The sequence below is a fragment of the Ursus arctos genome, unplaced genomic scaffold, assembly GCF_023065955.2.
Source record: "Ursus arctos isolate Adak ecotype North America unplaced genomic scaffold, UrsArc2.0 scaffold_14, whole genome shotgun sequence".
Classification (NCBI taxonomy): Eukaryota; Metazoa; Chordata; class Mammalia; order Carnivora; family Ursidae; genus Ursus; species Ursus arctos.
Genome location: NW_026622808.1, coordinates 2593884 through 2617075, shown reverse-complemented (window position 1 = coordinate 2617075; position 23192 = coordinate 2593884). Strand labels below are relative to the sequence as shown.

At 45.5% G+C, this 23192-nt stretch overlaps 1 protein-coding gene across 5 annotated transcripts in view; it reads right to left on the bottom strand.

The window, feature by feature from the left end:
* The window catches only part of SPECC1 (sperm antigen with calponin homology and coiled-coil domains 1), a 264043-nt gene that overhangs the window by 187308 nt on the left and 53543 nt on the right, over window positions 1–23192 (bottom strand). The window contains exon 1 of one of the 5 annotated variants that reach the window (XM_026521092.4): window positions 18707–18864. The exons of 3 other annotated variants lie outside the window; for them this stretch is intronic. The gene's annotated coding sequence lies outside the window, so the exon portion shown is untranslated. Of the gene's footprint in view, window positions 1–18706; window positions 18865–23192 lie in introns of those variants that run through there. One more of the 5 variants, XM_026521095.4, reaches the window with a different exon arrangement.

The window sequence follows — 23192 nt, the reverse complement described above, 5'->3', positions numbered from 1 at the left end:
CTGAACCAAGAAGGCAACATCCCAAGTGGCGGATGGCCACTAATTAGTAGTTATTTCCTTACCTATAATGTGGCTTCGCATCAAAGAATCAAAAGTGCATGAGCCAAGGCAGGAGAAAAGGACACGGAAATAAAATACTTCAAGAGCTCTTTCTATAGAAATAGTTTAAAAAGAGCTATCGAAGGGCAACTAAGAATAAAAACTACGATGCAGTGCCAGGACCATTCAATAGGGAAGGGCAGGCTTTTCAACGAATGGTGCTGGGAAAACTGGATCCCCACGTTCAAAAGAACGAATTTGGATCCTCACCTTGCACCATCAACAAAAGTTAACTCAAAAGTGGATCAAAGACCTAAATGCAAGCATTAAAATTGTAAAAGGCTTAGAAGAAAACATAAGGGGAAAGCTTTGTGGTATTGGTTGTGGCAATGGGTTCTTCGGTATGACACCCAAAGCACAGGCAACAAAAGAACAAAAATAGATAAACTGGACTACGTCAAAATTAAAAATCTTTGTGCATCAAAGGACACAATTAACAGAGAAAAAAAGCAACTCATGGAATGGGAGAAGATACCTGCAAATCATTTATCTGATAAGGGGTCTGTTATGGACTGAACAGTGTCCCCCACACCCCTCATATTCATATGTTGAAAGCCTAGCCCCCAGTGTTATTGTATTTGGAGATGGGGCTTTTAGGAGTAAATTAAAATTAAATGAGGCCATCAGGGTGAGATCCTAATTTGATAGGATTGGTGGCCTTGGCACTGAAGAGAGGTCTTAGGAGGACACAGTGAGAAGGTAGCCGTCTATGGGCCAGGAAAGAGTCCTCAGAGAGAACTCAATCAGCCAGCACCCTGGTCTTGGACGTCCCAGCCTCCAGAACTATGAGAAATAAATGTCTGTTGTTTAGGCCACTTAGTCGGTGGTGTTTTGTTACGGCAGCCTGAGCAGATGAAGAAAGGGTTTAATATCCAGAATGTAGAAAGAACTCCTACAACTCACCAAAAGCAAACGTGATCTACAATGGACAAAGAACCTGAGCAGACATTTCTCCAATGAAGACGTACACGTGGCCAAGAAGTACATGAAAGGCTGCTCCACATCACTGATCATTAGGGAAATGGGAATTAAAACCACAATGAGATACCGCATCCAGCCCGTCAGGATGGCTCTTAAACACAACAACAAACACAAAACAACAGGTGTTGGTGAGGATGTGGAGAAACTGGAACGCCAGTGTACTATTGGTGGGAACGTAAAATTGTGCGCCTGCTATGGAAACCAGTATGGCAGGTTCCTCAAAAAACAAAAAATAGAATTATCATGTGTGGTAAGCCCACTTCTGGGTATATTCCCAAAGAACTGGAAGCAGAGTCTCAAAAAGATACTTTACCCCCATGTTCAGAGCAGCGTTATTCACCATAGCCAAAAGACGGAAGTAACCCAAGTATCTATTGATGGATGGATGGATAAACTGGTATAGGCATTCAGTGGAATATGAGTCAGCCTTAAAAAGGAAGGAAATGTGACACATGCGACGACACGGAAGAACCTTGAGGACATTATGGTAAATGAAATAGGCCAGTCAGAAAAAAACAAATACCATATGTATGATTCCACTTTTATAAAGTAGTCAGGTTCATAGAGACAGGAAGTAAAATGGTGGCTGCCAAAGGCTGGCGGGAGGGTGGCATGGGGGTTACTGTCTAGAATTCCAGTTTTATAGGTGAATACAGTTCTGTGGTTGAACGGTGCATAATGCCATGGGATTGTACACTTGAAAATGGCTGCGACGGTCAATTTTATATTCTGTGTATTTTACCACAATTTTAAAAAATGTGGTAAGAAAAACAAAACAAGAGTGTAGGAGGGAACTGGAGACTTTCCAATCTATTTAGGTGGAAGCATCTTTGAGGCACGTTATTTATTTGGTCCCGGTTCTGGGCCCTGGCTGGGCCCCCAGCTGGGACACTGAGAAGAGCTCAGAAAGGAACCGGTTTCAAGGGTGTGGGCAGGATTTAGAGGAGCAACCGGCGGCGGGGGGTGTGCAGAACCCCCAGGCTAGGACCGTTATCACCCCGGGGCCTGCAGGACTCAGGGGAGGAAGCAGTTGGAACCCAGAGAGACTGAAAGACAGAAACTGCGGCCTTCAGTAGAGAAACGCAACCAACCCTTGGAGACTCATGTAGGAGGGGGCTGGGGGAAGAAATGCCTCCAACTCTTCCTCCCTCGCTCTCTCCAATCTGCTGCTCACTGCTCTCATGGGAAGAGAGAGACCGAGAGATGTGAGGGGCAAACAGAGGAAGCGCAGGACACCGGCCCTGCCCCCTTGGCCTGGCCAGCCTCAATGCCACCTTCTGAGGTGAACTCAAGTATCTCCCCTCTAGAAACTTCTCCCAGTCCAGGGGGTCTGAGGGCTCTGAGACTTGTCTGCTGACTTCCCTGCTGTGCAGCTGGGCTGTGAGCCCTTCCCAGGGAGCTGCCTCCTGGCATTTGCCCGAGCGTGGCCGGCCCCAGCACAGTGCACAGCACAGACCCTGACTAGCCAGCTTTCCCCCCTGACTTCCCCATTTCTATTATCGGCACAGCCTTTGGCTCACTCTCCCAGACCCGAAACCTCAGTGGCATCGTGGGCTCCTCCCTGGGGCTCCCGTTTCTCCAGCCCGCAGCTGCCCAGGCTCGGAGATGGGGCTCCTACCACGTTTCCTGTGAGAGGCCTGCCTTTCTCTCCAATGCGGACTTCCCTGGGGAAAGTTCCTCCCGAAGCTCATGCCCGGATTCCTGACGGACTTCCCAAAGTTCTGCTGGGATCATCACTTCCTGCTCAAAACCCTTCGTCTTAACTTCTTTTTAAGCTAACATGTATCGATGCTGACTATGTGCCAGGTACGACGTTCAGCGATCACCAGAGATTACCTTCTCTAGTGCTCCTGACTGCCCCGTGGCAGCTGCTGTCCCCCACACTGTACAGTCAATGACAAGTGAGGCCGAGAAGTCTGCTCACTTCCCTGATGCCGACCCAGGCAGTGCCACTTCGGGCTGGGCACCCAGGCCTGGGCTCGCGCCACCTCCTTGCTCCAATTTAAGGGACGACCCAGTGGGGCTTGGCCGAGACCCCCTCTCCATTTACCCTGATCTTCCCCACTTGGCCAGTGGGCTCACAGTTCTCATCTTGGGGCATTCACCTCGAGACCTCCCTCTACGAATGTTCTGTTCCTTTCTTTCTTTCTTTCTTTCTTTCTTTCTTTCTTTTTCTTTTTTTTTTTGAAGATTTTATTTTATTTATTTGACAGAGAGAGAGACAGCCAGTGAGAGAGGGAACGCAAGCAGGGGGAGTGGGAGAGGAAGAAGCAGGCTCCCAGTGGAGCAGGGAGCCCGATGCGGGGCTCCATCTCAGGACCCTGGAATCATGACCTAAGCCAAAGGCAGACGCTTAATGACTGAGCCACCCAGGCGCCCCTCTATCCCCTTTCTAAACCTCCAGAAAACTCTGCTGCTGTCTTCCAGACTTCCATACCCTGTCCGTGGTCTGCTCCCACCTGAGCCATCCTGGTCTCTCACCTGGAGGCATCAACAGCACCCGCCAGCCAATCTCTTGGCCACCAGGCCCAGCCCACCTCAGTCACGAAGCTCTGCCCTGCTCTGTGCCATGGGTGCCTTCCAGCTCCTTGAACATGACCAGCTAGCTCCCAATGAAGAGCTTTGCACTCTCTGTTCCCTCGGCCTGGACTGTTTCCCCAGCTCTTCACATAGTGGGCTGCCCTCCCCTCGGTCAGTCTCTGCTCAAGAGCACTCCCTCTTAGGAGCTGCTTTCCTTCCGTTCTCTTGAGTGGCTCTCCCACTCCACGCCGCAACCCCCTGTTCATTTCTTCAGAGCCCTCATCCCAAACTAAGACTATCACGGTCATTGATCATCTGCCTCCCTCTGCCACCATGGAAGCTCGGTGACAGCAGGGCCTTACCATCCTTGTTCATCACAGTGTTTGTGGCGTTTACACTGGGGGGAGGGGGCATGTAGTTGGAGCTCACCAAATACTCACTAATGGATATTTAGCTCCTGCCTTTCATCGAAGAAATGCGTGCTGGTGTGTCCCTGCCCCTCCCACATCAGGCAGCGCGAGGCCCTGCAAATGGGTATCATTCACTGAGTACATGCTGAATTAATGGGCAAATACAAGACAGAATTATAAAGCAGTGATGATCTTTTTCCTTAGACATGAGTCTTATACATGTCTTTAACAGGTGGGAAACAAATCCAATCCCAAAACCGCTTTCAGGTTGAGAACCCCACTGACACAGCTATAGAGCCTTCTGCCTTGAAAATAGGATTCATGTGGATGGACAAGCATTGGCATCATAAAAAATTCATCTCAATCACTTACAACGTGCTTGAGAAATAGTTCCTAAAATTATTCAATACCAAATCTCTAAAATCTATTGCTTCATCTCATTTCCTGGACTTATTCCTGAAGGGTGGCTTTTAAAATTTCCGGTATGCATCCTAGTTTTATAGTAAGAGATAAATAATACTTTTCATTTGTATGGTTTAAGATTTCAGATGTCTTAATTGAAACATAAAAATAAATGCAAGTATGTTAGATGCTTAGTGGGAGCCGACGGTCACCACAGACTGAGGGACCCAATCATTTAAAGGATCAAGGCCAGGTATCTTGTCTCTTACCCAACCTTTGTGTGTGTGTCTTTGTTCCTGAATGGGGCCCCTAAATCAGGTGGGACGAGGGGCAAAGCCCAGTGATGTCAGTGACATGGCTCCCAAGGCGACAAGCAGGCCAGTTCTGACTCATTCTGTTCTACTTCCTCTAGGAACAATGCAAGGACGGCAGGGCACACTGCCCCACCCACCCAGCAGAACCCCTGTGCCCTCCACCAACACGCTTCAGTGCACCTGCACGACCATGACCCAGGGGGGAGAGCACAAAGCCTCCCCCCAGCATGGCTGAGCATAGCTGCAAGACAGGCAACTTCTGTGACAACAGCCTCCGTCCACAGGTAGCAAGGGGGGCCCTCTCACCGCATCCACTGCCCCCTCTTCAGCCCTGCTGGCCTTCCGCCAAAGAAAAACAGAAACCAGGAAGAAGCCGGCACCAGCTCTGCTAAGTCTGGAGAGGCCTCCTCCAGGCGCCACTATGCATTTACAAATGAGACACAAGAGAAACCTCAGAGGGTCATCTCATGGGTCCCCTTGCTGAGAAACTGGCCTGCCCGTTCAAGAGTTGTGGCAGAGGAATCCCACCCACACCCCGCTTCTGACTGAGAGGCGAGAGTGCTGGAGGTAGCTCTTCCTCCCCAGCACCGTCCATCATGGCGGGAGCAAGCTGTCCAGCCAGCGAGGTCCATGAGTTCGGCAACGGGACTTCCTCAAAGGGCTCGTTTCCCCTTCAGTGCTTTAATCATGACTGCTGAATTTCTCTTCCCCCTGGAAGAAGTGTGTTCACCTCTATTGTTTCTCTTCACTCATCTGTATCTCTCGTCAGAGACGGGGCGCCCTCAGGAGACCAAGGGAGGGGTCCACCTGACGAGGCTCCAAGCCGTCAGCATGTATTTATGCTTGGTGGGAGGCAGGGGGAGACAACCAACTCAAAAACCAAAGTAAATTTTGAGCTTGGCAAAGTAAAGACTAAATAGAGAGGGAAAAAAGTAAGACTGGATCTGGTTTCTCTCTTGCTTCTTGCTCGACGATGGCGGTCTTCTCCTCTGATGTGGTACCTTTAGAGTCTTACAGTTGCTGACAGACTCACCAAAGACACCCATCAGGTAGAAGGAGACCTTCTACGATGATGACTTTATTCTGAAAAGGTAGCCCTAAGTCATGAGAGCTGGCAGAGCTCAGAAGAGCAGGGTCTCAACTGGATCCCAACCACGTGGAGGGCTGTGGCCCAGCAGGGGTGGCATGTCAGGAGGCTGGTGAAGAAGGGGCCCCTGGCAGTCTGTCAGAGCAACGGAAGAGCCTCTGGGGATGAGGGAGACAGGCCGGAATTGGACCATCAAAACAACACTGGAATTCAGGTCTCCCACTGTATGGAATCTTTGGGGACTTAGTGAATTCATGGCTGTCTGGCACCTCCCAGCTATAAAAAAAACCCATGGTAGTGGCAGGGACCAGTGGTAGCGGGAGAGGTAACAGTGGAGCCCTGGGAGCCGTGGTGAGGTGTCTGTAGAATGGCAGGCAGTGAGGGAGGCCTTAAGGGCAGCCATCCGGGAAACTGCCCTGGTCCTGGGGCGGGGGAGGGAGATGGGAGCCTGGGTTCCCTCCTGGGACCACCAGAAAGAAATGAGGGAAAGACAGAAGTTTCCTGGTGCTTGCACAGTTTCAGAGGGGGCAGGGAGCTAACTCTTCCTGCACCGTCACCCTGGCTGCCCCTGAGTCCTGGAGGACACCCCCTCTGAGTAACGGGCAGAGTCTGTCCCTTCGCAGAGACTGAGAGGCTGTCATTCCGCTGGATTTCCTTATTGTTACTGGATTAAGTTAAATCCCTGAATGCAGCTGATTTCTTGTTTTCGCATTCCTGAAATATTCTTTTCTAACCCATGGGCTTCAGCTTTTTTTCCTGTAATGCCAGTTGGCTAATGAAAGCCACCGCTGTGCTTTGCAGGGTTAATTTATTCAGTGCCTGGAATTCTCTCTCTCTTTCCCCAGCATGACACGCTTCTGGTATTGTGTTTTAAATATATACAACAGCCGCAAATATGAGGGATAATGCCGCAGGCTGCTCCTGGGATTACCTTGTCATTACGTGTCCCTTGCACGGTTCTCAGGAGAAAATCTACACAGAACAGTGGCACAGCAACGGCTCTGTGCTCTGTCCCTAGGGTGAGAGCTGGAGACAATTACGGAACGCTACTGCGGCTGCCCCCTAAGGACCGGCTTTGTGATACAGTTGCGTCTGAGTGACTTTCAGCGAAGAAAGACGGTCCTCTGTCCCTCAAAATACATATCATGAGCCCCGTGCTAAAGCCGCCCCCAACCTTCTCTTTGTTTCAAGGTAAGGCACATTTCGTGCTCTGCCCACTCCTTCCAGGTGCCTCGAGCTCAGACCCAGCGCGGCCGGTGACTGGCAGCTTCGTATCCTCTAGACTGCAGGCCTCCCCAGGGCCACTCCACACCCAGAACAGTGGGCTTTCCAGCCCTGATTCCCACTCGCAGCCCAACTCCTCCAGTCCTGCTAAAACCCAGCTTCCGTCCCCTTGTCCAGGGAATAGTTCTGCTGGCCCAGCACGGAGAGTGTCCACAGCACCCCTTCTGTGAGCCTCACATCCTGTTGACTTGTCTCCCACCCTCCAACTCCCCAGCCTAGATGACGCTTGAGCAAAGGACTCGTTCTCATGCCTCTGTGATCCCCCAGCTCTGGGCCCGGGATCTGGCCCCAAGTGACTATTTAGTCATAATAAATGTTAGTTAAAGATGAATCATCAACCTAAATGTGAAACCTAAGTAGACCTAGAAAAGTACTAGAGGAGAAAATCTTTGTGATCTTGAGTTCAGCAAAGATTTCTTAGATACAACACCAAAAGCATGATCCATAAGATAATTTTTTTAAAAAAAAACCTCATAAGTTACACTTCACCGCAATTTAAAACGTCTGCTCTTCAAAAGACAGTATCAAGAAAATGAAAAGACAAGCCACAGATTAGAAGAAAAGTATCTGCAAAACACAAAACTGATAAAGGGCTTGATTCCTGAATTTATGAAGAACTCACCCAACTCAGCAGTAACAAGACACACAACTCAATAAAAAATGGTCAAAGATTTCAACACTTTGCCAAAGAAGATACTCTCGGAACGGCAAAAGAGCTCATGAAAAGACACTCAACATCATTAGTCATTAAGTAAATGCAAATTGAAACCACAAGGAGATATTACTGCACACCTAAAGAATGGCTAGAAAATAAAATAAAATTAAAATAAAATAAAATAAAATAAAATAAAATAAAATAAAATAAAAAAAACAGTATCAAGTGCTAGCAAGGATTTGGAGCAACTGGAACTCTCATTCATTGCTGGTGGAAAAATGGTACAGATGCTTTGCAAAACAGTGCAGTCATTTCTTATGAAATTAAACCTGCACTTAGACAATTCAGTAATCCCACTCCTCAGCATTAATCCAAGAGAAATGAAGACTTCACACAAATGTTTGTAATATGAATGTTCATAACAGCTTGGTTCATAGCAGTGAAAATTCGAAATAACCTGCCTGTCCTTCAGCGGTGAGTGGATAAGCTGTGGTATGTCCATGTACTGAACGACACGCAAAAAAAAAAAAAAAAAAAAAAAAAAAAGGATGAATTATAAATTCATTATGCTAAGTGAAAGAAGCCAAACTCAAAAGGCTACTACTATAGGATTCCATTTGTGTGACGTTTTGGAAAAGGCAATACTATAGGGATAAAAAAACAGAGCTGTGGTTACCGGGGCCTGGGACCTCACACTGTGTTCCTCTTCAGCTGGTCGTTCAGCTGGATCCTTTGTAATACCTTTTATAAGGAACTTGTAAAAGTCCATAAATGTTTTCCTGAGCTCTGTGAGCTGCTCTAGCAAATTAACCCAACTTGAGGAGGGGATTGTGGGAACCTCCAACTTATAGCAAGTTGGCCTGAATTGGGAGGGAGGGCAGGGTGGGGACAGGCTTTTGGGACTGAGGCCTTAACCTGTGGGATGTGATGCTACCTCCAGGTAAAGAGTGTCAGGATTAATTGCTTGGTGTATTGGAAAGCACACCTCAGAGGGGCTGAGGATAAAGAGGTACAAGGAAATTTTGGGGGTGAGAGAACAGTTACAAATCCTGATTGTGGCGATGGCTACACATGTATTTGTTGAAGCTCAGGTGGGCTGATTGAATGTAATCTAAGGCTCTCCTTGCGCTGGCCCACGCCTACCTTGCCAGCCTCATTTCCTCCCCCCCACCCCCTGCTCCAGTCAGGGCGGCCTTCCATGGCCCCCAGCAGCGTGCGTCTTGCCCACCTCCCAGCCTTTCTTCTTGTTTCCTTCTTGTTCCCTCTGCCCGGTCCACCTTTCCTACCCTCAACCCCCTTATGCATAAATCTTATCCATCCTTCAAGCCCCAGATCAGACGTTACCTTTTCTTGTAACTGTATCTGACTACCACCTCCCCACATGCACAAAAAGCTGGAAATTATTTGATGTGCCTCTAAATTCCAAGCATTTTATCTGTGTGTCTCTTACATTATCAACCTTTTTTTTTTGGTATGATCCTGTGTGTCAATATCACTTATCTCCACCTAATTGTAAATGCCAAGTTTGAATTGCTTTTGCATTTACGCACCGTGTCTAGATCGATGCCTTTTGATGAATTAGTGAAAAAGATCAGTGGCCACGGTGACCTGCGGCAGGTAAAGTTGGTGTGATCAACACCCAGAAAGAATAATACCCAGAATCATATCCAGGCCTCTCAGTGATGAGCAAACAGGACCAGCGAGGTTATGACTCCACGGCTACTGTTCGCAGGGTAGTCACCTGGCTGATCAAGATTACCTTCAAGGCTGGTTAAAAAACACACATACCTGGGGTCCTGACTCAGCCCATCAAAGTTGAGTTCTGCTTATGAATTTTTAATAAGCTCCCAGTGTGACTCTGATCAGTCAAGTTTGGGACCTTCCTAAAGGGTCAGAAGGCCAAAGACTCAGGTGGCTGATAAAAAATGCAGCTCTTGAAAATCTGGTACCATAAAAAAAAAGGTACCCCCCCCCCACACACACGTGTGAATGGATCATCAAATGGTAATACATCCCATACCTATCAATACAAAGGAATGAACTACTGATACACAGACTGACATGGATGAATCTCAAAAGCATTGTCTTGAGTGAAAGAAACCAGACGCCAAATACTACATGGTGTGTGGTTCCACTGCTCTGAAATGCTGGAAGCAGCAAAAATAAGGTAGAGTGATAGAAAGCTGATCAGTGTTTGCTGGAGGCCATGGGGCAGGGCGGGGGGGCTGGGAACCCGACTTCCTGTAAAGGGACACAAAGGGAACTTCGGAAGTGATGGGAACGCTCTGTATCTTGATTGTAGTGGTGGTTCCGTGGGGGTACACTTTTAGCAAAAGTCATGTAATCGCACATTCAAAATGGGAGCATTCGCCGAGACTCAGAATCTAGAAACCTAATGATGACCCTGTCACTGTCCTTGGCCAGTCACCAAGTCCTGCCACTCAGATTGCCAAAGCTCTCCCAGATCTTCCTCTGCCTCTTAGTTCCACACTTTGCGTCATCATGGGGATCAGAAGAATTACGTTGGTTTCCCTACCTAGAGTCAAGGCCACCGCCACTGCTAGCAGGCTTTCTAAACCACAGCCTGCTCAAGTTCCTCCCCTGCTTAAACCCTCCCACCACCACCCCTTTCAGGATAAAGCCCAAATTCCATATGCCGGGCTTCTTGCACCCTCATGGCCAGCCCCAGCCCCGCCTCTTCCCATTCTCTCACACGCCCACTGCAGACACCTGCTCCCACAATGGACTGTTTACAGCTCCTTGAAAGCACCTCAGCCCCTTGCAACTCCAAGCTTTCACAGGCGCCCTCCCTTCTGGGTGCAGCACTCTCCCCACTCCCTCAGCCTCTTAACTCCCATTCACCACGCAGGGTTCAGCTGAAGCATCCCCAGACCTAGTAAGTGTTCTGCTGGCTCGGATCCAGTGCCGGGTAGGACACCCCCCCTACACGTCAGCATCCGTCACACGGCGTCACCGTTGCTATAATTGGTCTGTCTGTCTCTCAACTAAGGATTCAGGTTGGGCACCATGTTTTCCACCTCTGGAAACCCAGCATCAAGCAGATCTCTGGCACACAGAAGGAGCTCAGTAAGTGTTTCTGGGTATTCCTAGTGAATGACTGACTGCCTGAATGAATGAATGAATGAATGCATACCAAAGGACAGAGTGTGAGAAGTCCACTAAAGGGCTATGATGCGTGAGAACAGGAAGATGCCTGAGGACAAAGTGGTCTTTGAGCCAGACTCTTGTTAGGAACTGAACTGTGCCCCCCCCAAATCATGTGTTGAAGTCCTCACCCCCAGGACCTCATACTGTGACTGTATTTGGAGACAGGGCCTGTAAAGAGGTGACTGAGGTAAAACGAGGTCACTGGGGTGAGCTTTCAGTCCAATGACTGGTGTCCTTACAAAAGGAGGAAACTGGGACACAGACACGCACCAAGGGAAGACCGCGTGAGGGCACAGGGCAAACATGGCCGTCCACGAGCCAAGGAGGGAGGCCTCAGAAGGCACCAACCTGGCCAACACCTTCATCTCAGACCTCTAGCCTCCAGAACTGTGAGGAAATTAACCTCTGTGTTTGAGCCCCCGAGTCTGGGTCACTTTGTGGCAGAGAGGACATTCCAGGTGAGAAGCACAGCCAAAGGCAGGGAGGAGGGGACAATTACGGGGTAAAGTCACTGGAGTGGTCTGGTTTGGCAGCAGCGGATGAGTGTTGTGGCACGTGGAGCAAAATAGCCCTGGAAATAGGGTTGGCAGCAGACTGCGGAGGTCCTAAAAGCCAGGTTAAGGAGTCTAGCCTTTCCTCTGTAGGCCAGTGTGTCTCTTCCGTGTGTGACAGTGTCTGTGACTGCAGGAGGCAGCAGGCTGGCAGGACCAGGTATTCCTGAGGCAGGCCCTGTGGGGCAGGGCTGGATGCAGAGGCCACCGTGTGTCCCATCCTGGTGCACATGAGCCACAGGGTCACTGTGGTGGCTTTTAGGGACAGCAAACATTTGTTAATTGAAAAGTTCTATATGTATTTTAACGTGTGAAACTCAGGACCAAACTGCGGCTCTTTTGTGAAAAGGGCATTGATCAGGGCAACAAATAAGGGGATTCTGCCAACCGGAATGGTTATATGCCATTGGCTCTATAGTCCGGATATACCCCAAATCCACCTGGATCCTCTTCAGACTTTTGCTGACCCCTATCCACAGTGCTTCTTTTAAAACATCGGTCAGATCCCATCACTTGTTTGCTTAAAATCCTCCAGGGGGCCCCTATATCCCTTGGAGTCTAATCCACACCCCTTACCTGCATGTCCTCACTACCCCAGCCTCCTCTCCTGCCACTCCCCTCCATTCCCTGCCCTTCACTGCACTGAGAATAGCAAAGTCAGGCCCCAAAGGAATAGTGTGAATTCACTCGTTCACACAATCAAACATCTGGGGACTGTTCCGTTCATTTGTTCCCTCAACAAAGCCCTTTGGAGCACCTGCTGTGTCTCAGGGAGGCACCTCGCACCGGGATGTACAAACACAGACATAATCCCTGCTCACCGGGGGTTCATGGTCTAGAACAGGGGACGACCACATAGTCCCCAAAATTAAAGATCTCCACTGTGAAAGCTACAGAAGAGAATCACACCGTGCTATTAGAACTTATCCTGGGGGGTACAGCCAAGCCAGGGAGGACAGCCTGGGAAGGCTCCACGAGGAAAAGGTGATTCCAGGATAACGGGCATTAGCTGGGTGCAAAGAGGGCAGAGAACACCCATAGGCAGAGGAACAGTCAGGCAAGGGAAAGAGATGCTCTGGCAGGAGGTGGGAAGCTAGTGTGAGAGACCCTAAGACCCTGTGGCTGCAGGGATGAGAGCAAGCAGGAGCCTCAAGACACTAGGCTGGAGAGCAAGGCCTCGAGGAGGGTCCTCACTGCCCTGATCGGTCAGGTGGGCCCTGGTGGTGACTGAGGAGACCCCCCCCCCGCCCAGGTGCTCAGCAGCCCAGGCACAAAAGCCGCTGAGCATGTCCCAGGGTGGGCTCCTTCCATGCAGCATGGGCTCCAGGTAGCACTGGGGAAGCCAGGACTCTGGAAACCCTTACTTAAGCTCATCAGTGAGACCAAGGACAGGTCCCCTCAGGCAGTGGGTGCCAGAGGGGTTCTCCAGCCGCTAGGCTCAATGAAGACTTTTATTTAAAACCCAGACCATCTCCCTAGGATCTTGTCCTTTATCTCCTGCAAAAACCCTCCCCAGCCACTCGGCTGACTCTTCCCAGGGCAAGACTAGTTAGGCTCTTCTCATTATGAGGCGGCCCCTTGCTGCAGCACCAGGTGTGGACCCTCTGGCCCCCTGGCTGTCACCAGCTTACATCACCCTTGTGACCGTAAAAATAAATCACTGCTCTCCACTCTCCTCCTTCTCTCATCTCTTTCTTGCAGCACTCTTGTCCTGAATTCTACTGGCTAACAAAGTCATCAGAGACGAGAGTCATTTTCTCCCAGCTAAATATCTAAACCTAATACAGTTCCTTCCATCAATAGCATCCCTTTGTGATCAAAGCAACCCCGTAGGCCTTATGGACCAGGTGACAGAGTTCTGCATTCATTACTGGTAAATCTTCATTTTAATTTTTAGAGTTGGCGTTATTTCGTTTTCATTGTTTCTCATTTACAGTGAGTCAACAAGCTCCCTTTTAAAATGTGTTAGTGATGTCAGTTTAAGGAAATTTAATAAGTAAGCCATGCCAGTTGGCTGTGGCAAAAACTATGAAAAGAGGAAATCTGAATGACTACAATCTGGGGAATGGTGGTCCCAGTGAAAGGAATGAAGAAACAGCAGGAGGAATGGAGAGAAGGGGACAGAATGGGAGAACTGGAGTGATGGAACCAGCACCGGGTTCCAAATGGTTGGATGTGGGGGGCGGTCCCCACCTGTGCTTTTCTTAGAATAGACTCCTTCTGCTTGTCCCCTCCTGAACACCCATCTAAATGGGCTCTCAGCTATTATTCTCCTTATTTGGTAGCTTCATAGCAACGCTCATGATTGGTGATGAGTAATTGGTTAGTGGGTTTGCTGCTCCCCCGGGGCTGGCACACTCCCTTTCCTGCTCACTCTCGTCTCCACAGGGCCTGGTGCACTGCCTGGCTGGGACTAGGCACTAGGTGTCTGCCGGGCGAATAACTGGATGAATGGCGATTATTAGGGTTGGATTACGAGGGTTGGAGGGGGCACCTGGGTGGTTCAGTCGGTTAAGTGTCTGACTCTTGATTTCGGCTCAGGTCATGATCTCAGGGTCGTGAGGTCGAGCCCCACATTGGGCTCCACGCTCAGTAAGGAGTCTGCTGGGGAGTTTCTCTCCCCCTCTCCCTATACCCCTCCCCCCCACATGTGCACACACTCTCTCTCTCTCAAATAAATAAACATCTAAAAATAAAATAAAATAAGGAATAAACAGGAACACAGATGAAAAGGGAGAGGCACAGTGTGTCTGGGGTGGGGTCTATGAGCCACGCATGTGGAGACCACCTGCAAAGAGCAGGAAAATAGGGAGTGGAGCTGTTTAGAGGTCAGAGCTCAGCAAAGAAGCAAACTTCCTCTCTGCCTCTCAGGTTGAGTTTTCTCAACAAGTTCCTTGCTTCTTTTCCTAAAACGTAAGTTAAAACCTGTAAAGAAGTGTGAAAACACTGCCACCCAAATGTTCACTCTTCCCAAAATTTGTCGTGTACTGTCCCAGTTGTAGGCCTCTACACCTTCTTGCCTGTGGGCCTGGAAAAACACCCGTCTGTCTGTCTGTCTAAATATCTTACACAAATAATAGACAAATACAGACTTATAGAAAAATTCAAACATAGAAATACACATAGCAAAAGGTGAAAGAGACCTTGCCCTTAATTCTACTTCCCATAGTAAACAGCTTGGTATTATATATCCATTACTTTTTTAAGATGAATTTCTACGTACATACAAATAAAAATAGGGAGTTTAAGTTTTTTTCTTTTTTTGAAAGAATGAGAGCACATGCGAGGGGCGGGGGAGGGGCAGAGGTGAAGGAGAGAAAATCTTTTTTTTTTTTTTTTAAAGATTTTATTTATTTATTCGACAGAGATAGAGACAGCCAGTGAGAGAGGGAACACAAGCAGGGGGAGTGGGAGAGGAAGAAGCAGGCTCATAGCAGAGGAGCCCGATGTGGGGCTCGATCCCGGAACGCCAGGACCACGCCCTGAGCTGAAGGCAGACGCTTAACCGCTGTGCCACCCAGGCGCCCCAGGAGAGAAAATCTTAAGCAGACTCCATGCCCTGTGCAGAGCCCAATGAGGGGTTCGATCTCACGACCCTGAGATCGTGACCCAAGCCGAAATCAAGAGCTGGACTCTTAACTGACTGAGCCACCCAGGCACCCTGAGAGCTTAGGTTTCTTAACATCAATAATGAAATTTTAAATGTAAATATGATCACCCTGTATGTGCTTACTTAAAAACGTACAGAATTTTTCTGAGCTACATTAAAGGTTATTTTACATTTTGGTAGATCTTGTAAAATTGCGACACAAAAAGCTTTACTAATTCTTGTTCCTCATATTTGTGACTGCCAACGCCCATCTCCATATGTTCTCTTTGACACTAGATGCTCTGTTTTCAATTTTTGCCAATCTGTTGCAAGGAAAATATTTTATTAGTATTCGAATTTGCGTTTCCATCATTCTTACCGAGGTTGAACATTATATGTTTACTGATCAGCTATGTTTCTTCTCTTCTGAATTGCTTGTTTATAAAAATAAATATAATTTGCCTATTTACAAATTGTCTTTGCCCAGTTTTTCTTTATGTATTTGTCTTTTTCTGATTGATTTGTGGGAATTCTTTATTTATAATGGGTAGTATTCCTCTGTGGTATGTGGCTTGCATATGTCTCTCTGTCACTTGCCTATCTTTCAATGGCAAGAAACTTGCCAAGTTTCTTAATGTATCAGAGTCAAATGTTCTTTCTCTGTCTCCCGAGGTTATGTGAAAGTTTGTCTTAAGCCATATAGGGAAAGAATGACACATTTGACTCTATAAGAAAATGTATAATATATATTTCTTAATACACATTATATAAGATACATATTGTTCATTTGTGTACATAAAATACATACACATTTGCATCAAATATTCTCTATACATATCTATATACGTCAAATACTGTTTCCAGTGTGTGTCTTTTTTTAATTTAGCTTTTGTTTCCTCACCCTAACAACCCACAGAGTGGACACTGTCTATTACTATCCCCATTTTACAAATAATAAGACTGAGTGATGCATAAGTTAGGACTTAGCAATCTGCCTCCTGAGCCCACACGCTTGGTCAGTACTTCATGTTGATTCCACACAACATCCTCCCTCTATATCACAAAAGCAACAAAAATTAACACAATGTGATAATGGCACAGAAACAGCTGCTATAGATAAAACAGATAATACAGAAAAATCATTTAACATAGAAAAGCTGAGGAACTAGAGAACACAAAGATTTCTCATAAATGATGCTGGAAAAACTGGCATTATTTTAAGTCCATTTAAGTCCACTTTTCACATCATCCACCCAAATAAAGACTAGAAGGGGGAAAAAAAATCCCTTAAAAGAGGATAATAGGTCTCTAAGGTAAAAAGAATCAAGAAAAAAAGAATGGACAGACTGGACTATGTAAAAATGTTAAATGGCTGCATATTTTTAAAAAATTCATTTTAACAAGGTGACCAGGAGGCTGGGAAAACTAACCGACAAAGTATGGCAAATAAATCTTATCAAAAACCTATCTAAATTAGCAAGAAAAAAAAAAGGAATTAAGATCCTAACAGATGAGCAAAAGAGAAAGTACAACTTGTAAACAAATTTGTGAAAAAACCGTTCAATCTAATTATATTACAAGAAATGCAAAATTACAAAGGGTTTCGGTTTTGCCTATTTTTTTTAATGATATTGTCCTTGGCAGAGTGGATGAAATCAAAGAGGCACTCTCATGCAGACTGCTGATGGAGAGTAATTCAGCGCCATTAAAATAAATGTTCATGCCCCTCTTACCTAGTAATCCCATGTCTGAGAATCTACTCTACAGATACGATCCAGAAACCTGGAGGAAGTCATATGGACAACGTAGTTACGGAAGTACTCTTTTTTTTTTTAAGATTTAATTTTCAAGTAATCTCTATACTTAGGGGCTTGAACTCACAACCCCAGGACCCAGAGTCGCATGCTCTACTGACTGAGCCAGACGAGTGTCCCTGAAGCATAATTAATAACAGCAAGAAACAAAACAACAAAAAAAGGAAAGCAACCCAATTTTCAAGAACAGGGAATATTAAGTAATTTATGGAACGATCACTGACTAGAACATTACACACCATTAAAAGTAACCGTGAAACTAATAACATTAAAAAAAAACCAACCCTATGCTATAATATCTAGTTGTGCAAGTAGAAAGAAATATAGAAATTTTAAGTTGTTTGACGGTGTGGGATTGAGCCACTATCTTCTCTAATTTCTAAATTTACTGTGGATTTAGAAAGACCCGAGTCCCAATCTCAGCTGCACCACTCCACCGACTTACAAAATCTTTCTATGCCTCAGTTTCCTTGCCTAGAAAGTGAAGACCATAAACACAGCCACCTCGTGGGAGAGTTTTTGAGAATCCTATGAGATAACCTGACTGCTGTGTCTATCACCTAACAAAAATGTTATTTTTGTCCTATGGCAAAGTGTTAACGTGTTTGCGTGGGGGGGGGGTTGAAATGAGGAACCTACTTCACACACATCATGTCTGTTTCCACTTGAAAGTTTAGTAGGGTTAATGTTGTGCTCCCTCTACTTTTGTGGGTTTCTCCTGCTTAGACCACACTTACTTGTAAACCCACTTGGCGAAGGGAAGATTTAAAGGAAGTGAAACATGTACTCTCAACTAGAACCGTGTAAAGATCCGTAGTCTGTGGAGCTCAGGGGTAAAGAAACAAAACAGAGCCGTATTAGTGAGTCCCTGCAGTAGAAGCAGGGAACGCGCGTCTTTTTTTACCTTTGCATTCTAACGGGGGGGGGGGGGGGGAGTCACATTGTTCGAAACTTAAAATATCAACTTCCTGCATTACTGAGCTAAATATTTTATTCTAACAAGAAATTAGAGGGGGAAAAAACCTAAAAACTTCATTTCTAGAGAATAGAATGGTGGAGAGACATTTCAAAGTAGCCTGTGCCTTTGGCTGGGGCGAGGGTGGGGGCTGGAGGGTGTTTAGAGCAAAATACTGTCTAAACAGAAACCATATGATAAGTAACTTCCTAGAAAAGCCTCTATCTTTGTCATATCTTTGAAGTTCTGCCATAGAAGCTTCACGAGCACAATGTTTGGCCCAGATATCAAGCTCTGGGACATTATCAGGCCCTCTGCAAGATGGGACGGTGCACTACACAGTACTCATCTTCAAGGGGAGGGGGCTCCAGAACCTTCTGGGGGGGGCTAAGAACTAGTCAAGTGGGTGGTTCTCTCCACGGGACTTCATACGTCCCACACTTGGAGAAAAGAATGCTCAGGAGCGGCCCTGTTCACCTTGGTTGTGAAAACAGATCTCCACACTGCTCATAATTAGGACGCACAGAGTGGATTTCTTTTCCTAAAAAACTCTATACATTATCTTAAAGGCAGCATTAATGATCTTTACTTTGCAAGATGAAAAAAGTAACAGGCAGGGAAAAAAGACTATTTTTTTCAAGAGGTCAGAAGATGAGTTTCGAATCCATTTTAGCCCCCAAAAAGCATGTATGTGGCATTAATTTATCTGGTCCGTGAATCACACAAAAAAATGTATTAATCAGGCCTTAGTCATATCAGGATTCACTGGGTATGTCAGACATTATATCTAAAGCAGAAGAACCTCTTCCCCCGGAGAGAGCTATTCTTCTAAGATTTTTCCATCCCCATCTTAAATAATAACCAACTCTGTACTTACTGCAAAGGCTTTGGCTTCTCGTGCCTCCCGGGAGCTGCTGACCTCAATCAGCAAGTCAGCCGCACTATTCTGGGGTTTGGTGCTGGCCAGGGAGGAAAACCACACTCAAGGGGCCCGGGCAGTGAGCATTTGAGCAACACTTGACTCAGGAAGCAGGCGGGCTCTGGGCTCCAGGCTTCTGACAGCCTCCCCCAAAACCCCTCCCTGCTCCCTCTCCCTCTCCCTCCCTCCGTCTCTCACGATCTCTCTCTCTCTCTCTCTCACACACACACACAGTGCAAAATCACTTCTATCCTACTGGTTCCTGAACACTTAATTTGTGCCTCTCTAAAACATAAGGATTTAAAGACATAGGCTGACTAGTTTCTTGCTGTATCAAACCTGAGATATCAAACAGAAGGAGGAAAAAAAAAAAAAAACAATGAAAAAAAACCAGCTAGTCTGTCTTCAAAGGTGAGTTTGCCCTGGAGCCTCAGGGCCCCTCACTTGCCATAACCTGCGGGTTGTAGAATGTTCTAGGTGGGATGGGGAAGTCAGGTTATAATCAGGAAGCACTTCAAAGAGGCAGTTCTGGTGAGCTGATGAAAAGCGTCGTCAGAGATAAAGCACCTAACCCTCCAAGCCTCTGGTAATTTGTAATTTCTTTTTTTTCATTCTAAGTATTTTCGTATCTAATTCTGAATTCACAGAGTTCCAAAATTATATGAGCACTCTCACAAAACCTGAGGTCCACGTTCCCTGCTACTACGGAGGGTCTGAACGACCCAGTGACGATGAGTTTGCCTGTAAAAACGTGGAAGAAATTCGTGAAGGTAAACAAGCAGCATGTGTTCTATCTACACTCACCAAGAACCGCAGTCATCGGGGCTGGGCCGAGCTTAGTCACTGCCACAAGCTGCAGTTTAATTGCGATTTTACTGGATAATAGGTGTGAAAAGTCGCCAAGCATCTCTTAACACGGCAGAGAGCTCTTACTTAGAAGGCTGTTTGAGTTTGCAGAGCCTCGGTGACACTGGGGCCACTCCTCATATGCAGACTTTGCCTTTTTAATGACAGATCACAGTCAGGAGCTGTGGTCACGCAGCTTAGAGCTGGCCTTCCCCTGGCAGAGCTGTTGTTACAACTGTGGCCCCATGCCACCCTGGCAAACGCCTCTCCCTTTAGTGGCCTTCCTTCTTTGCCTTAAAGAAAGCAAGAGAGGCTCCTGGGTGGCTCAGTCGTTAAGCGTCTGCCTTCGGCTCAGGGCGTGATCCCGGTGTTCTGGGATCGAGCCCCACATCAGGCTCCTCCGCTGGGAGCCTGCTTCTCCCTCTCCCACTCCCCCAGCTTGTGTTCCCTCTCTCGCTGGCTGTCTCTCTGTCAAATAAATAAATAAATAAATAAATAAATAAATAAATAAAATCTTAAAAAAAAAAAAGAAAGAAAGAAAGAGACGCAATGCATGGGACCTGCTTTCACTGAAGAATATCCAGCCTCCTGGGGGGGGGGCAGGGGACTAAAGGCGCTTAACTCACCCGCGTGTGGTCCCCGCCTGCTTCACGACATCATGGCAGAGACACGGGAGATGGTGTGGTTGGGACTCTGCAAGTGACAAAACTCCAACTCAGCCTCACGTAGGCAAAAGAGCAAATTTATTGGCTTGACTATCTGGAAAGTCTAGGAATGAAGTCAAGCTGGCTTTAAGCCAGGAGACCTGGAGGTTCCAAAGTCATCAGGAATCTGTTTTCATCACCTTTCGGCTCTGCTTCCCCAAGTTTGGTGCATTCCAACATGGTGCTCTTGGGATGGGAAGGCCTTTCCTGGCAGCATTCCATGATTAGAAGTCTGCGGCGTTCAAGACCTCAGAAGATACCCAGTCCTCAGAAGAGAACCTCAGTGTGAGACACTGTCCAGCCTGGTGGCAAGGGAGAGGGACCTGGGTGACTGACAGCCGCACTAGTTATGAGAAGAGCAGTTCCCAAAAGCAAAAAAAAAAATGCCAGACAGGCAAAAACATACAAGCTAGTGCCTTGGATTAAGCCTTTCACGTCTTACTTTCCTAATTACACTGTAAATCTATTACCAGAAGGACGTACACAAAGTGTTAAGAGTGGTTATCTCTGGTATTGTGGGTCCTTTATTTTTGAAATTCACATGTATCTTCTAAATTTTCTAAAAATTATTAAATTGTATAATAACACAATACATTTAAATAAGTTATTGTATGCTAAACAAATCCTGCTTACAAGCAAAAATATGTATAGAATATCTATGAATAAATCTGGTAAGAAGATTACAATCACCCCCCAAAAACCTACAACATTTTGGTGAACAACAAAACAGAGAACTGGATGAAAAAACATGCCATGGTATTCCAATTAGAGATTCACTCTCCACAAAATAATTATACAAATGTATTGTAATTCCAACAAAAATTCTAACAGGATTAAGAGGTGTGAAAAAAAATGCATTATAATATCATCCTAAAATGCACCTAGTAGGATAATTCTTCTCTATAGAAGATATAGAATAATTTATTCTTCTCTGTAGAAGAAAATTGTTGAAAAAAAATATGAAAAGGGACTTGTACTGCCAGATATTAAAACAGACCAGAGAAGTAAAATAATTGCAATGTTGTGGTTAAGGAATAGAAACGTCGTCAATGGATCACAGCAAAACCCAAAAATAAGAATTAAGATAAAGATAGCATTACTAATCTGAGAATAAAAAATGGATTGTTTTTAAAAATGGCATTGGGGGGCGCCTGGGTAGCGCAGTTGTTAAAGCGTCTGCCTTCGGCTCAGGGCGTGATCCCGGCGTTCCGGGATCGAGTCCCACATCGGGCTCCTCTGCTGGGAGCTTGCTTCTTCCTCTCCCACTCCCCCTGCTTGTGTTCCCTCTCTCGCTGGCTGTCTCTGTCAAATAAATAAATAAAATCTTTAAAATAAAAATAAAAATAAAAATGGCATTGGGAAAACTGGCTAATCATCTGAAAAAAAAAAAGACTCCTACCTCATACCATGTACCCAAATGATTTCTGATAGAATAAAAATTTAAATAGAGGGAAAAGAAGAAGCATTATCAGAACTAGAAGGAAAGAGAGGAGATTGTATATCTGAATAAGGTGAGAAAGGCCTCTCTGAACCCACATACAAAGGCAGAATACATAAAAAAAAAAAATAAACAGATTTGACTTTAAAAATAAAAAAAGCTCTGCAAATAACAAATATCCTATAAATAAAACATAAATGCCAATGGCAAAATGAGACAAACATCTCTGCACAACCTTTGGTTCAGTTATTCCATTTGTGGAATGTATCCTATGAAAATAATCATGAATGAATGCAAAGCTGTTTGTGCAGGAGTTATAAGCTTATCCTTGATTGTAACAATGACAACAAAGGAAATAATTCAAAATCTAATTGGTTACATTATGGTATATCCATGTAATTAAACATCATGCAGCCATTAAAAGTGATACTATATCAATATTCCTTCCCGATGACATAGAAGTAAAATACCCTTGACAAAATAACCAACAAACCAAATCTAGCAACATATATAAAGGATTATACACCAGGACCAAGTGGGATTTATCCCAGGAATTCAAGGTTGGTCCAACATACGACAACCAATCAAAGTAATACACCGTATTGATAGAATTAAGGACAAAGCCATAGTATCGTCCCAATAGAGCCAGAAAAAGTATTTAACAAAATCCAATGCACTTTCATAATAAAAATATTCAATAAACCAGGAATAAAAGGGAAACTCCCCAACCTGATAAAGGGCAACTACAAACATCACACTTAATGGTGAAAATCTGAAAGCTTTCCTCTAACATCAGAAACAAGATAAAGATGTCTCTGCTCTCACCACTTCTGGTCATCATTAAATCATAGGAGTCTTTAGCCAAGGAAATTAGGCATCCAGGTTGGTAAGAAAATTACAACTATATCTATTACCTCATGATCTTTTTTATAGAAAATCTCAAAAAATCTATAGCAAAACAGAGCTAGTAAACTTGTTCGGCAAGGTTGGGTACAAGATCATTATATAAAAATCGTTTTCAATTCTATACACTTGCAATGAACAATCCAAACTATTAAGAAAGCAATTCTATTTACAATAGCACCAAAAGGAAAAGAATACTTAGTAATATATTTAACAAAATACACGCAAGAGTTGTACACTAAAAACTATAAAACATCGAAAAACATTAAAGAAGTCTTAAATGGACAGACATCTCATGTTCATGTATTGTAAGACTTAAGAGGGCAATATTCCTCAAATTGATCTACGGATTCAATGCAATCCCTATCAAAATTCCAGTTGCTCTTTTTACAGAAATTGACTAGCTAATTCTATTAACTCATATGGAAATGCAAGTGACTCAGAAAAATCAAAAAAATCTTGAAAAGAAAAACGAAGTTGAAAGACTCACACTTCCCAATTTTAAAACTTACTACGAAACTATAGCAAACAACACTGTGTGGTCTTGACACAA